The sequence below is a fragment of the Prionailurus viverrinus genome, chromosome X, assembly GCF_022837055.1.
Source record: "Prionailurus viverrinus isolate Anna chromosome X, UM_Priviv_1.0, whole genome shotgun sequence".
Classification (NCBI taxonomy): domain Eukaryota; kingdom Metazoa; phylum Chordata; class Mammalia; order Carnivora; family Felidae; genus Prionailurus; species Prionailurus viverrinus.
In genome coordinates, this window is record NC_062579.1 from 73,899,793 (window position 1) to 73,914,345 (window position 14,553).

Sequence of the window (14,553 nt, forward strand, 5' to 3'; positions counted from 1 at the left end):
TGATGGGCACTGGGTATTGTATGTTAAGTGATGAATCACTGAATTCTACTCCTGAAACCAATATTGCACTGTACACTAACTAAAATTTAGATAAAAAAGGGTCTGTTTCTTGGTTTGCCTCTCTTTTTTTTTTCTCCCTATGTTCATTTGTTTTGTTTCTTAAGTTCCACATATGAGTGAAATCATATGGTATTTGTCTTTCTCTAATTTATTTCGCTTAGCATTATACTCTCTAGCTCCATCCATGTTGTTGCAAATGGTAAGATTCCATTATTTTTTATGGCTGTATAATATTCCATTGTACATATAATACATATATACAATATTTATTGAGGTTTGTTTTATGGCTAACGTGGTATGTTCTGGAAAATGTTCCATGTGCATTTGAAAAGAATATGTATTCTGCTATATTAAGATAGAATGTTCTGAATATATCTCTTCAATACATCCAGTCCAGTGTGTCATTCAAAGAAACAGGCAGAATTTCTGTGTTGCAGTCTGAAGACAGACTCCTAAGATCTTCAACTGATTGGATGAGGTCCAGGCACATTATGGAGGGTAAGAGATTTTACTCAAGGTCTACTGATTTAGATGTTGATCACATCCAAAAAAAATACTTTCACAGTACATCTAGACTGCTGTTTGACCAAACAACTGGGCACCAAGGCCTAGCCAAGTTGACACATAAAATTAACCATCATAGGGTCATTTTCACTTTTTTGGCTAGTATGAATAGTACACTTAGGAACATTCATATACACCTTTTTGCATAAACATGTTTTCAATTCACATAGGTACATATCTACAGATAAAATGCTGGATCATATGATAACTACATGTAAACAAAAAGTCACCTGTATTTTGCTCCCTAGTATAATTCAGTAATAATTAAACTGTCTGCATACACTTTCATATTCTTTCTTATTGGACACATTATGCACTCATTGGACCTTGAGGTATTCAACCTTATTGCCAAGGAAAGGAGATATTCCAGCAGGGCCAAGAGGAGAAAGAGACTCCCCCTAGAGTACATGATGAGTCAATCGATGAGTTAAGAGTAGAAAGCAACAGTTAAGATCATGAATCTTGTGCCATTACCAAATTACCTGCCTGGTACTCCTGCCTCTCCTACTTGTCTTCACTACTAAAGGGTCCCCAAACCATAAAAAAACTTCAGCTCTAATTAAAAAAAATTTAAAGATGGAGTTTTTATTATTGGGAGAAGTCAGAGCAGCAGGAAAAGTAGGGTAAATTAGGTTGGAAACGTCAGACCCTGGAAAGAGAAATCAGGTAAACACAGGCTAGTGAGATCACAGTGGGCCAGATAATACACAGTCATGCCTATCAGGACAGAAATCAGGCTGTGCCAAATCTCTCTGACGTAGCAGTGTGTAGTAAAAAGAGTCGCATTATGGACTGGAGTAAAAAACTGCGGGTTTTAAATCTGGATCTGCTACTGGGGCGCCTGGGTGGCGCAGTCGGTTAAGCGTCCGACTTCAGCCAGGTCACGATCTCGTGGTCCGTGAGTTCGAGCCCCGCGTCAGGCTCTGGGCTGATGGCTCAGAGCCTGGAGCCTGTTTCCGATTCTGTGTCTCCCTCTCTCTCCGCCCCACCCCCGTTCATGCTCTGTCTCTCTCTGTCCCAAAAATAAATAAACATTGAAAAAAAAATTAAAAAAAAATAAATCTGGATCTGCTTCTAAACCTCTGTGTGTCCTTGGCCCTCTCTGGAATCTCTAAGATGCCTTCTAGCCTAATATCCTGTGACATCTGTGTAGTTAGGTATGGCTAGACATCCTAGAATCTCTGATTTCATGCATAATACTGTGGTTTTATAGCCATCAAGCAACCAAAAACAAGCCAATGACCAAAGAGCCCTTACCAATTTCTCCTAGAGTCCTAGAGATATATTGTCACATGTGAAATATAATATATATAAACATGTTTATAATAGCCAAAGACTGGATGAAAGCTAAATATCCACCAACAAAGGACTGCTTAAATACATTCTGCTCATCTACAAGAAGAATGCAATACTGTGCAGCCATGCAGACATAAAGATACGCCAAGTATCTTTAAGTACTGATATGAAACAGTAGTCTATAGATTAAGTGAAAAAAAAGCAAGGTGCAGAATAGTATTTATGGTATGCCACAATTTGTATAAAAAGGGTGTATATATACAAATATACAGACAGTATCTCTGGGAGGATACACACACGCACAAAAACTGGTTAACAGTGACTGACTCCAGGGAAGGGAAATGGACAACTAGGGAGACAGCAGGGAAAATAGGTATTCATCTGTTCAAAACAGAACCTTAACCTGGGGTGCCTGGGTGGCTCTGCTGGTTAAGCATCTGACTTTGGCTCAGGTCATGATCTCATCTGACTTTGGCTCAGGTCGTGAGTTGGAGACCTATGTCGGGCTCTGTGCTGACAGCTCAGAGCCTGGAGCCTGCTTCAGATTCTGTATCTCCCTCTCTTTGACCCCCGCACCCGCCCCTGCTCATGCTCGCTCTCTCTCTCTCTCAAAAATAAGTAAACATTAAAAGAAAATTTAAGAAGAACTTTAACCAACCATGTAACAGATCCATCTTTTTCAACTATCTAATAGAATTTAAGTGAACAAAGTTAGGAGTGATTTTGTTTTTGGAAGTTGAAAGAAGAGTCTAAGGCAATGTTCTTGCTCAGCCTATCTCAGAAGTATGTATGTGGCCATCCCAGGTCTCTAGCTATTTCCCTCGTTCTCTGCCCTCAAGGCTTGAAGGTGTATCTTGAGAGTTGCTTCAGGCAGCTAACTGACAAAGGAAACTGGAGAGGCTAGGAGAAGGTTCTGTTTGGGTGAGGCCTGGAAAGAAGAGTGAAGACAGAAGTTCACAGTGACCAGGAGTTCACAAACTCCCAAGTGAGGTACACAGGAGTTTCTCATTCCTTGAAAAAGCTGTGGCTGATGCCATGGTATATCATGGGGTCACTAATAGCAGGACATATACCATACCAATACCCAGACGAGAAACTGAATTCAATTTTAATTATCAGTCCCCTAGAAGAACAAAAAGAAGTCATTCTTGTTTCTCAAATAAATATCATAAACAGCATTCATTGAAAGTTAGTAACAGTATAAAAAATACAAAGTTTAAAAAGATGAAATTCATAGCCAGTAACTTAACCATAGGTTAATACATTCAGTGAGAAGAACAATCTGTCCTCTATCGAGATTTAATTTATGAAGGATACCCATACGTTAAATTAAGTGAAGAATTAAGCTTTGAAATAGAACTCAATAAGCAAAAAGTCTAGGGCCTGGTTTTAATATTGTAAGTGGGAAATTTTAACACTTTTTTTGAAATGCAACTGCTCAACTTTATTATACAAGTTAGAATAAACTAAAAGAGCTTTTTAGTTTAAATAATATTAACAACAACACTGAGTGTCTACTATATGCCAAGTACAGTTGTAAGCTGCTTATGATCTCATTTAATACTCACAATGTCCTTAGGAGATAGGAGCTAGGATCATCTCCAGCTTATGAATAAGGACACTGGAGCACAGAAAAGTTAAGTGGCTTCTCTAAGCTAAAACAGTTTAGATCGTCGGGCTAGGGTTTGAACCCAGGAAGCAGGCTCTAGTGCCTGGGCCCTAGTCATTTCAAACAGCAGAAAAAATTGTGTGATAAATTGAAATATAGGAAATATTAGGAATCATTTTGACAATTTGAAGGACACCAGCCAGAAATAAGACCTGCATTTGTGAAATTCATATCTGAACTGTTTTAACAGTCACCTGGCTGGTTTCTTCACCTAGTTTCTATATGCTACACTTTCCCACATTATCTAGCTTCCTGTGATACCTCTATCATCATGTCACTCCTTTGACCTAAAGCTTCCAAGGGCTCCCTTCTGCCTATCTAATATATCTCAGACCTGAATGTGCATCATACACACCTGAGGAGTTTGCTTAAAATACTGATTTCCTAAGCTGCAACCCCCAAAATTTGATTTAGTAGGTCAGGGTGGGTCCTGGGAATCTGTGTTTTAAGCAAGCCTTGCAAAAACACTGGCTTATGTGGACAAAGCCCAAATATTTTGTTCTAGCATTCAAGGTTGTCCATGACCTGACCCAAAACCACCTAAATGCTAATATAAATGCTCTATTCTAGAATGCCTATTGTCCTCAAACTTCTCATATAGGAGGTATTTCTAATTCTAAATCTTTGCCTACCCCCTCCAACCCATCTGCAATGACCTTCTGCCTTCTATCCTACTATTCAAACACTCTATATCCTTCAAGGTGAAGCCCAAGTTTCACCTGCTCTACACGTCTCTCCTTAAATTATCCATCCCATAAAGGCATCATTCTTTTTCTGAACAATTAAGTCTCTACTGTCTGACCCCAATCCTTTTGGCATTTAACTGGTTTCAAGAGTATATGCCTTGCTTCCTCAACTAGACTGATGGCTGCCACTACCTACATGTGCCTATTTAAACTAATTAAGATTAAATAAAATTAAAATTTTGGTTCCTCAGTCATACTTGCCACATTTCAAGTGCTCAATAGCCACAGAAAACATTTCCACATCACAGAAAGTTCTAATGGACAGCATGGCAAGAGTTTATTGCTGTCATGGCTGCCTTTTTACATACTCTAAAGCTAAAGTAAATATGTATCCTGACCACAAAAAGTGATAGATTTTTCCCTTTAAACTGATTCCCATTTCCAGTAAATGGAGCTCAGGAGTTAAGTCTCAAATGTAAATATCATTCTGTATTTCTAATCGAGTTTCAAAATTCTTGGCTTTTCTCAATTCTCTTTCTCGTTGACCTCTCTGCTACATTTGGCATTACATAGAGCAGATTTCCCTCTCCTACTAGAAATGCTCTCCTCCTTTGCTTCCATGACATTGTAATAACAGGAATGATCATCATTAATTTATTGAGCTCTTACCATTTGCCATACTAAGTACTTTATATACTTCAACAACCACATTAAGTAAATAGTATTAAAATTGCCATTTTATAGATGAGGTATCTGAAGTTTGAAGAATATTAATTTGCTCAAGGACACAAAGCTAGTAAGTGGTGGTGCTCAGAACAGAACCCAAACATCTCTTTTAAGGCTCTTCTTAAGGATCATCAGTAGGGGTCCCTGGGTGGCTCAGTCGATTAAGTGTCCACCTCTTGATTTTGGCTCAGGTAATGATCTCACAATTTGTGAGATGGATCCCTGCTTGGGATTCTCTCTGCCTCTCTCTGCCCCTCCCCTGCTCTCTCTCTCTTTCTCTCTCTCTCTCTCTCAAAATAAATAAACATTTTTTAAAAAAAAAAAGTCATTATTAAATCAAAGATCAAAGAGGAAGACCATCAATTCCAACATCGAAAAACAGAAGTAACCCATTCAAGAGTCTCCTCTTTTCTTTTTTGCCTGCCTTTCTAAAGCTTTATCTTATTCTGTGTCACATGCCACTCTGGTAGATTGTCGAGGTCTTAACAGCCTGGGGAATTTAAAGCCAATTACTAAGTAATCGAGAAAAAAGTAACCATAGTAGGTCAGGGAGAGCAGGGACCAGGTACTGCCTTTTGCTTTCAAAAATTCTGTTTTCTCCTAAATACCCTGTAGGCCCTTAACATTAAAATCTGTGTTGTTCAGGACTTACAATTTTATTTTGAGTATTCTGCCAATAGTCCATTTTAATTATACTGGAGAGCATTTATAGCTTTTCTGTTCTCTAGGCTGGGCTTTGTGTACAGTAGCTGCTGCCAGAACTAGTCAAATAAGACAGTGAAGTGCTGGAGGAGTTTGGCTTGAGGTTGGAACAGTCACCTGCTTATTAGTGTTTCACATTACATTGTTTACTGATACACTTAAGCAGCATTCCTGGCCAGTAGACACAGGGTGAAGATGTAGAAGAAAAAGCTTATAGAAACCTAGCCACCTGACTTCATGGTTAAGAGACCATCAACCCTGTTGATCTCCCAAACTCACCAGGCTCCCATAATGTATTCTCAGGTACACAAAGCTTAGCTACTGGAGACAGGGAGCTTGGTTAATGATTGTACAGATCCTTTGGAGTTTGAGGCCTCCATTACTTAGGTGAAGAAAGAATAAGGAATATGGTATATCTCTGTATCTTCCCTTTATTTTACTGTGAACTTTAAACTACTCTAAAAAATAAAGTCTTAATAAAAAAAAAAAAACAAGAAGGAATACTGGCTTCTGGTCCTGGCTTCTACAACTAACTGGCTCTATGTGAGTGTGTGTGTGTGGTGGGGGGGGGGGTACACATGCAAATATTCAGTGAAAACTTTTTTCCTTTTATCTCTGTATGTACCATAAACACTATAGGATATTGTTTTGTGTTCTTATATTGTATATAAATATAATTATGTGGAATTTTATGCAAATTTTTCCTCAACAGTATGTTTTCAATACATTTTGCTCAAGTTCTATGTTGCTACCTATATTTATAATTCATTTTAACTGCTTTATGGAATTCCATTAGATGAATGCACCATAATTTATATATTCATTCTGTTGATGGTCACTTAGTTTTCCATTTTTTACTATCACAAATAAAATTCTTCAAGGGACATCTGTATATGCATGTGCACACGTGGGAGAGTTTCTTGTGATTAAAAATCCATGTGTGAACCACAGGACTTTTGTTGCTGACAGTCTGTATCAGTACTAAGACAAATGGTAAAATCCTTTCTTTAGTTACTGCAATTAAAAAAAGTTTTGAAGGGTGCCTGGGTGGCTCAGTTGGTTGAGCATCAGACTCTTGATTTTGGCTCAAGTCATAATCCCAGGGTCATGGGATTAAGCCCTACTTTGGGCTTCACGCTGAGCATGGAGACTGCTTGGGATTCTCTTTCTCCATCTCTCCCTGCCCCTCCCCAACTCAGGTGCATGTTCTTTCTCTCTCTCTCTCCAAATAAATAAACATTAGAAAATGTTTTGAAATGTATCTAGATTTTTTTAAATGATGGTAAAGATTTTTAAAATAAAATATTTGAAAAACATTTAATAATCTTTCATAAGTTTACTTATTTATTTTGGGAGAAAGAGAAAGCAGGGAAGGAGCAGACAGAGTGGGAAAGAGAGAGAATCCTAAACAGGCTCCGCACTGCCAGTACACAGCCCAATGCAGGGCTCAAACCCATGAACCATGAAATCATGACCCTGGACGAAACCAAGAGTTGGATGCTTAACTGACTGAGTCACCAAGGTGCCCCCTGATATACTTTCTTAAAGCAGATATTGACAGGGACAAGAAAGGGGTAAGAAGGACATAGAGTACCTAAGGGATGGGGGTGGGAAGCAAACACTGTGGAAAGGAGGCCCTAAGGGCATTAAATCAAACTTTCTGAGCGGACCTGTTTTTCTGAGGACTAGCCGGTATACACAAATTTGAGAGTGTCTTAAGAGCAGCAGCTACAGGTGCTGTAAAGGTGCACGTAAAAATGTACATACAACATGTTTGAAATCTAACCATTAAAAAATCCTGGCAGTGGGGCACCGGAGTGGCTCAGTTAAGTGTCCAACTCTTGATTTCGGCTCAGGTCCCGATCTCACAGTCATGAGATTGAGCCCCAAGTCAGGCTCTGTGCTGACATCTCAAAGCCTGCTTGGGATTCTCTCTCTCTCTCTCTCTCTCTCTCTCTCTCTCTCTTTCTCTCTGCCTCTCCCCCCACCCGCTCTCAAAATAAATAAATAAATATTTAAAAAATCCTGGCAGGGATGCCTGGGTGGCTCAGTTGGTTAAGTGACTGACTTTAGCTCAGGTTATGATCTCACAGTTCGTGACTTTGAGCCCTGAGTTGGGCTCTGTGCTGACAGCTCAGAACCTGGAGCCTGCTTTGGATTCTGTGCCTCCCTCTCTCTCTGGCCCTCCCCTGCTTGCGCTGTCTCTTTTTCTCTCTCTTTCAAAAATAAATAAACATTAAAAAAAATCCTGGCAGCAACCTGTGTCCAAGCTCTCCTTTCTATAACAGCAACAGTTCCAGTGGCTTCCTGGCATCCCTCAGTAGGTTAGGTTCCTAATTGACTCTCAATGCTCTTGTCTCAGAAATGATAGCACTGGCTTTGCAGATTCCAGCCAGAAGGTCATATGATGCCAATGTTAAAGAGGACAGAATGGTAAACATTCTTTTTTCTCCAGCTTTATTGAAGCATGTTTGACAAAATTAAATTATATGTATTTAAGGTGTATATCCTGATGTTTTGATATACATATACATTGTGAAATGATCACTACAACTAAGATAATTAACATATCTATCACTGCATATAGTTACTTTTTTGGGGTAAATGTTCTTTTTACCTGGCACCAGTCAAATACAACTTTCTACGGTAGTCAGACTGCAGAGTGACATGGTTTAGAAGGCCATTTCTCAAACTTTCATGTGCATGTGAATCCTCTGGAGGTTTTGTTAAAATGCAAATTATGATTCAAGAGTCATGAGGTGAAGCCTGAGATTCTGCATTTCTAACAAGCTCTCAGATGCTGCTGATCTGAGGACCACACTTTGAGTTTAGAACATGAACTATGAAGTCACACAGACCTGATGTTATAGCCCAGATCTGCTTTCTTAGCTGTGAAATCTCTGACAAGCTATTCAATCTCTCTGTGCTTTTTTTTCTTCGCCTATGAAAACATTTTTTAAAAAGCATTATCTACTTCACAGGGTTGCTGAGGAGGTTAAATGAAATAATGCATGTAAAACATGTTTAGCCACAATGTATGGAAAGAATAAGAAAGAATGGAAAAAATTAAAAAATGCTAGCTATTGTTAATATTCCATGAACTGGTATTTTTACACACCAATGATACTCTGCAGACTATGGGTTTATAATGATTATCTGGAAGCACTGCAAGAGCCTAGATTAATCAGAGAAAGACAGATTGAATCATATTTAGTCATATTTTACGTTAGGCTTATTTTATTGTATTCTAAGTCTTTGAAAATTGAGACTTCATCTGTATCAGTCAGGGTCCCAGCAGGAAACAGATGGCACACTCTAAATTAGCATAATTATGGAAATTTTAACAAAAAGACTATCTACAAAGGTATGGGCAGGGTATAGAAAAACCAAGAGGGATACAGCCTTGGGGCTGTTACCACCCATATGCCCAAAAGGATTAGGGGAGGGAACAGATACCAGAAAAAAGGAGAATGTTGCACAGAAAGGGTCCCCTTTAGAGAAGCTGTGAGCTTTAGTTAAGAGACAGCAGCCAGCCTACAGCAATCCTACAAGGCAGAAGCCAGAAATAAACACCCTAACCTTAGTTTCTTCCCTCCCTTTGATGTCAGGCCAGGGATCTCCACTGCCTAAACCCTACCAGAAGCCAAGCAGGGATGGAAACTCATTAATATAATCCATATAGGTTAGTCTCGCAGGGCAAAGAGCAGGTGCAGAGTGGATCTGGAGGGATAAGCAGAACATAACTGGTATACTATCTATAACACATATACTCAACCAAAATTCTATCCAAACCAGAACACTGTATTCCTCTGACCAAGCCAAGAGAATAGACTACTGTTTTAGACAAAGCTAAACTCAATTAGTTTATAACTGAATGAGGATCAATAACTTCCAGGATATTTCCCTCTTGGATATCCTATAATCATCCAAAACTCAACACATCTAAAAGTGAATTCATATTCCTCTACCACCACAACTCAACTTTCCCATTTCCATGAATTGTAGCCTGTGATATGTCAATCTCTCAGCATGAAACATGTTTCCATTTCCTCTCTACATACTTAAATTGTCCCTCTCCTTTAAGGTCTAACTCAAATACCCCCTCCTCTAAAAGGTCTTCCCTCAACTACTTTAGCCTACACTGATTTCCCTTTCCTCTGAACCCCCATTACCAGTAAATTAATCACTACTGTGAGGCACTGTATTTAACTGATCTGGGTATACATACCAACACCCCCACTAGATACTATACTTCTTGAAGTCAGGAACTACATCTTAACTTTATTTTCTTCTATTTGTAAAGACCAAGCATATTGAGATTTATTGAATATAAGTACAGAATAAACATGTAAAGAATGAAGAACTAGGAAAGAACAGCGGGGGACCAAATTTCAAATCTCATTTTTCCATTAGAGTGTCTCAGAAAAAGTCTGACTCTCTGAGGACTTGCCTGGCCTTGTGTAGACATATGCAGGCATAAAGGACAGCTCTGCCTCCCATCTATCCACTTGGCATTTTAAAACCACTCTTCTAGGGGCGCCTGGGTGGCTCAGTCGGTTAAGGGTCTGACTTCGGCTCAGGTCATGATCTCATGGTCTGTGAGTTCAAGCCTTGCCTTGGGCTCTGTGCTGACAGCTCAGAGCCTGGAGCCTGCTTCAGATTCTGTGCCTCCCTCTCTCTCTGCCCTTCCCCATTCACACTCTGTCTCTCTCTCTCTCTCAAAAATAAATAAACATAACTTTTTTTTAAATAATAAAAAATAAGATAAAATAAAAACACTCTTCTAAGTAACCCTTGGGTTAAACAGAGAACCAAAACAGAAATTATAAACTGTTCATAAATGATTACAGGAAAATCAACACCCATCATAACCCATGATATGCAGCTAAAGTGGTACTTATAAGAAAGTGGTAGCATTAAATTCATTTTTTTATTCCAATATAGTCAAATATATTTCAACTGATAATATGAACTATTTCAGCTGACAATAAATGAACTAAATAGTCAACTCAAGAATACAGATAAATAACAACTAAATATACCCAAGGAGGGCAGAAGGAAAGAATAAATATTTTTTTTCAAAATTAATGGTCCATTTTTCAACAGTCCTCCCTCCTACAACAACAACAACAACGACAAATCCTGGATAAAATAACAATCAAGCACAGGAAGAACCTGAAAAGTAGAAAGGAGAAAGTGGACTTTCTAGGGAATTTAGGATGTAAGGAACACTACAATAGTAAGTTGTCTGGGGGGCTCTTTTTGCCTCCTATATATTGCAGATGGGGCACTGGAGAAGCCTTCAACCTGAAACTGCCAATAAACCTTTTTATTGGGGGCCAATAAAAAGGCCCTAAGACAAGTTTGCTTCCCTCAGTTAAATAATCAGGGAAAGGGAGACCTAGCAGAACAGAAAACCTTTTTGATAATAACCACCCTACTCTAGCCAAACACCAGAGGAAAAACTGCCCCTTCCCTGTAGTGTCCATGGTAGCAAATAGAGTCACCCCCACCTGGCAGCAATGAGTTGATAAGAGTCGAACCTCCATCGCCCATTTTCCCACCTGATGTTGGAGGGACCTAGCAGGGTGCTGACTCCTAACCCCTCCCAGCAGTAACTAGAAAGAAATGAACCAAGCATGAGGACTTGTGAGAAAATGGAAAAAAGGACAGAACATTCATATTATGGGAATCTTAGAAAAAGAGAAGAAAGACTATGGGGCTGAAAAAGTATTTGAAGAAATAATGGCTGAAAGCCTTCCAAAGGCTAAAATGTTGGCAATAGTGGACTGTGATAAGTTACTTATATATAATGTAATAATTAGAACAACCACTAAAATAATCTACACAAAAATATATAGATTAACCAAAATGGAATTCTTAAAAAAGGTTCAAGTACCACAAAGCAAGGCAGGAAAAATGAAGAGAGGGAACACAAAACAGAGAGAACAAACAGAAAACAAAAAATAAAACAGCAAACTTAAGCTTTAACGTATCAACAATTACATGAAATATAAATGGCCTAAGAAAACCAGTTAAAAAACAAGATTGGCAGAATGCTTTTTTTACACTTATTTCTTTATTTTGAGAGAGACTGACACAGTGTGGGTGGGGGAGGGGCAGAGAGAGGGAGAGAGAGAATACCAAACAGGCTCCATACTGCCAACACAGAGCTCAATGCGGGGTTCAAACTCATGAACCACGAGATCATGACCCAAGCTGAAACCAAGAGTCGGATGCTTAACCGAATGAGCCACCCAGGTGCCCTGACTGGCAGAATGCTTTAAAAAACATGACCCAAATATAGTTTCTATGAGATATCCACTTGAAACATAATGATATAGATAGATTGAAAATAAGAGAATGTAAAAAGATGTATCATATAAAAAGAGTGAAAGGATAAGGTAGACTTATCTAAAGAAAATTATCAGAGACAGAGGAAGACATGACATGGTGATTAAAGAGTCAATTCCACAAGAAGACATAGCAAATCTAAATGTGTAAGCACCAAACAACACAGCTGCAAAATACATTAAGCTAAAACTAATAGAAATGAAAAGACAAATAAATCCACAATTATACTTAGAAACTTCAACATCCCTTTCTCAACAATTGCTAGAACTATTAGAAAAACATCAAGGATAGGGGTCAAGAGTTGGATGCTTGAGCCAACCAGGCACCTTGGTTACAGAACAGTTCTAAGTCTTTATTATGATGGTAGTTATGTGAATCTATGCATATGTTAAAATTGCACAGAATTTTGGGACAACTGCATATTCACCTGCAAACAAATACAGTTGGAACCCTATCTCATACCATAATGTAAAAATTAATTTAGGGGTGTCTGGCCCAGTTGGTAGAGCATGCAACTCTTGATCTTGGGGTCATAAGTTCAAGCCCCATGTTGGGTATAGAATTTACTTAAATAAAAACAAAACAAAAAATAATTTAAAATGGATGAAAGACCTAAATATAAGGGAAAAAGTTTAAAATTCTTAGAAGAAAACAGGCATAAATATTTATGAACTTAGATTAGGCAGTGGTTTCTTAGATGTGATATCAAAAGCCCAAGCAACAAAAGGAAAAACAGATAAATTGGACTTCATTACATTTTTTTTCATTTTTTATTAAATATAATTTATTGTCAAATTAGTTTCCATACAACACCCAGTGCTCATCCCAACAGGTGCCCTCCTCAAGGCCCATCACCCACTTTCCCCTCTCCCCCACCCCCCATCCACCCTCAGTTTGTTCTCAGTATTTAAGAGTCTCTTATGGTTTGCCTCCCTCCCTCTCTGTAACTTTTTTTTCCCCTTCCCCTCCCTCATGGTCTTCTGCTAAGTTTCTCAGGATCCGTGTGACTTCATCACATTTAAAATTTGTGCTATAAAGAACGCCATTAAGAAAGTGAAGAGGTTATTACTCAGCCATAATAAAGAATGAAATCTTGCCATTTGCAAGGACATGGATGGAACTGGAGAGTATTCTGCTAAGCAAAATAAATCAGGCAGAGAAAGACAGATACCATATGACTTCACTCATATGTGGAATTTAAGAAACAAAACAAATGAATAGTGGAAAAAGAGAGAGACAGAGAGACAAGCCAAGAAACTGACTCTTAGCTATAGAATAATAAACTGATGGTTACCAGAGGCAAGGTGGGTGGAAAAATAGGTTCAAAATGTGATGGGGATTAAGGAGTGCACTTGCTGTGATGAGCACTGGGTGATATATGGAAGTTTTGGGTTGCTGTGTTGTACACCTGAAACTAATATTAGATGCATGTTAACTAACCGGAATTTAAATAAAGACTTAAAAAAAGTGAAAATGCAACCCATATGACAGGAGAAATTTTTTGTAAATCATATATCTAATAAAAGACTTGAATCCAGAATATATAAGTAACTCTTAAAACCAAATAATAAAAAGACCAATAACCAATTTTCTTTAATGGACAAAAGATGTGAATAGATACTCTCCAAAGAAGATACACAAATGGCCAAAAAGCACATGAAAATATCCCCAACATCATTAGACATCAGGGAAATGCAAATCAAAATCACAATGAGATACCTTTTCACACCTACTAGAATGGCTATAATCAGAAGGACATAAAAAACGGTTGGCAAGGATGTGGCAAAATTGGAACCTCCCTCCACTGATGGTAGGATGGTAGGATTGGAAAGTGTGGCTGCTTAAAAAACAATCTGGAAGTTCCTCAAAAAGTTGAGCATTGGAGTTCCATATGACTCAGTTACCATAGGAGTTACCATATTATCCAAACCTAGGTACATAATCAAGAGAAATAAAAAGATATGCCCCCCCCACAAATTTGTACATAATGTCCATCACAGCATTATTCTTAATATCCAAAAAATAAAAACCATCCAAATGTCCATCAACTGGTGAAAGAATAAACAAAATGTGGTGTATCCAATAAATTGAAATACTATTTAGCACTAAAAAATAAAGTATGGAAAGGGGAAAGTGGGTGGTGGGCATTGAGGAGGGCACCTGATGGAATGAGCACTGGGTGTTGCATGGAAACCAATTTGACAATAAATTACATACAAAAAATATAATAAAGTACTGATACATGTTACAACATGAATGAATCTTCAAAATATTATGCTAAGTTAAAGAAGCCTAACACAGGAAACATTAGGAAGATGGCGGCTTAGGAGGATGCTGGGCTCACTGCGCATCCTGCTGATCACTTGGATTCCACCAACACCTGCCTAAATAACCCAGAAAACCGCCAGAGGATTAGCAGAACGGAGCCTCCAGACCAAGCACAGATGAGAGGCCCACGGAAGAGGGTAGGAAGGGCCGAGAGGCGGTGCGCGCTGC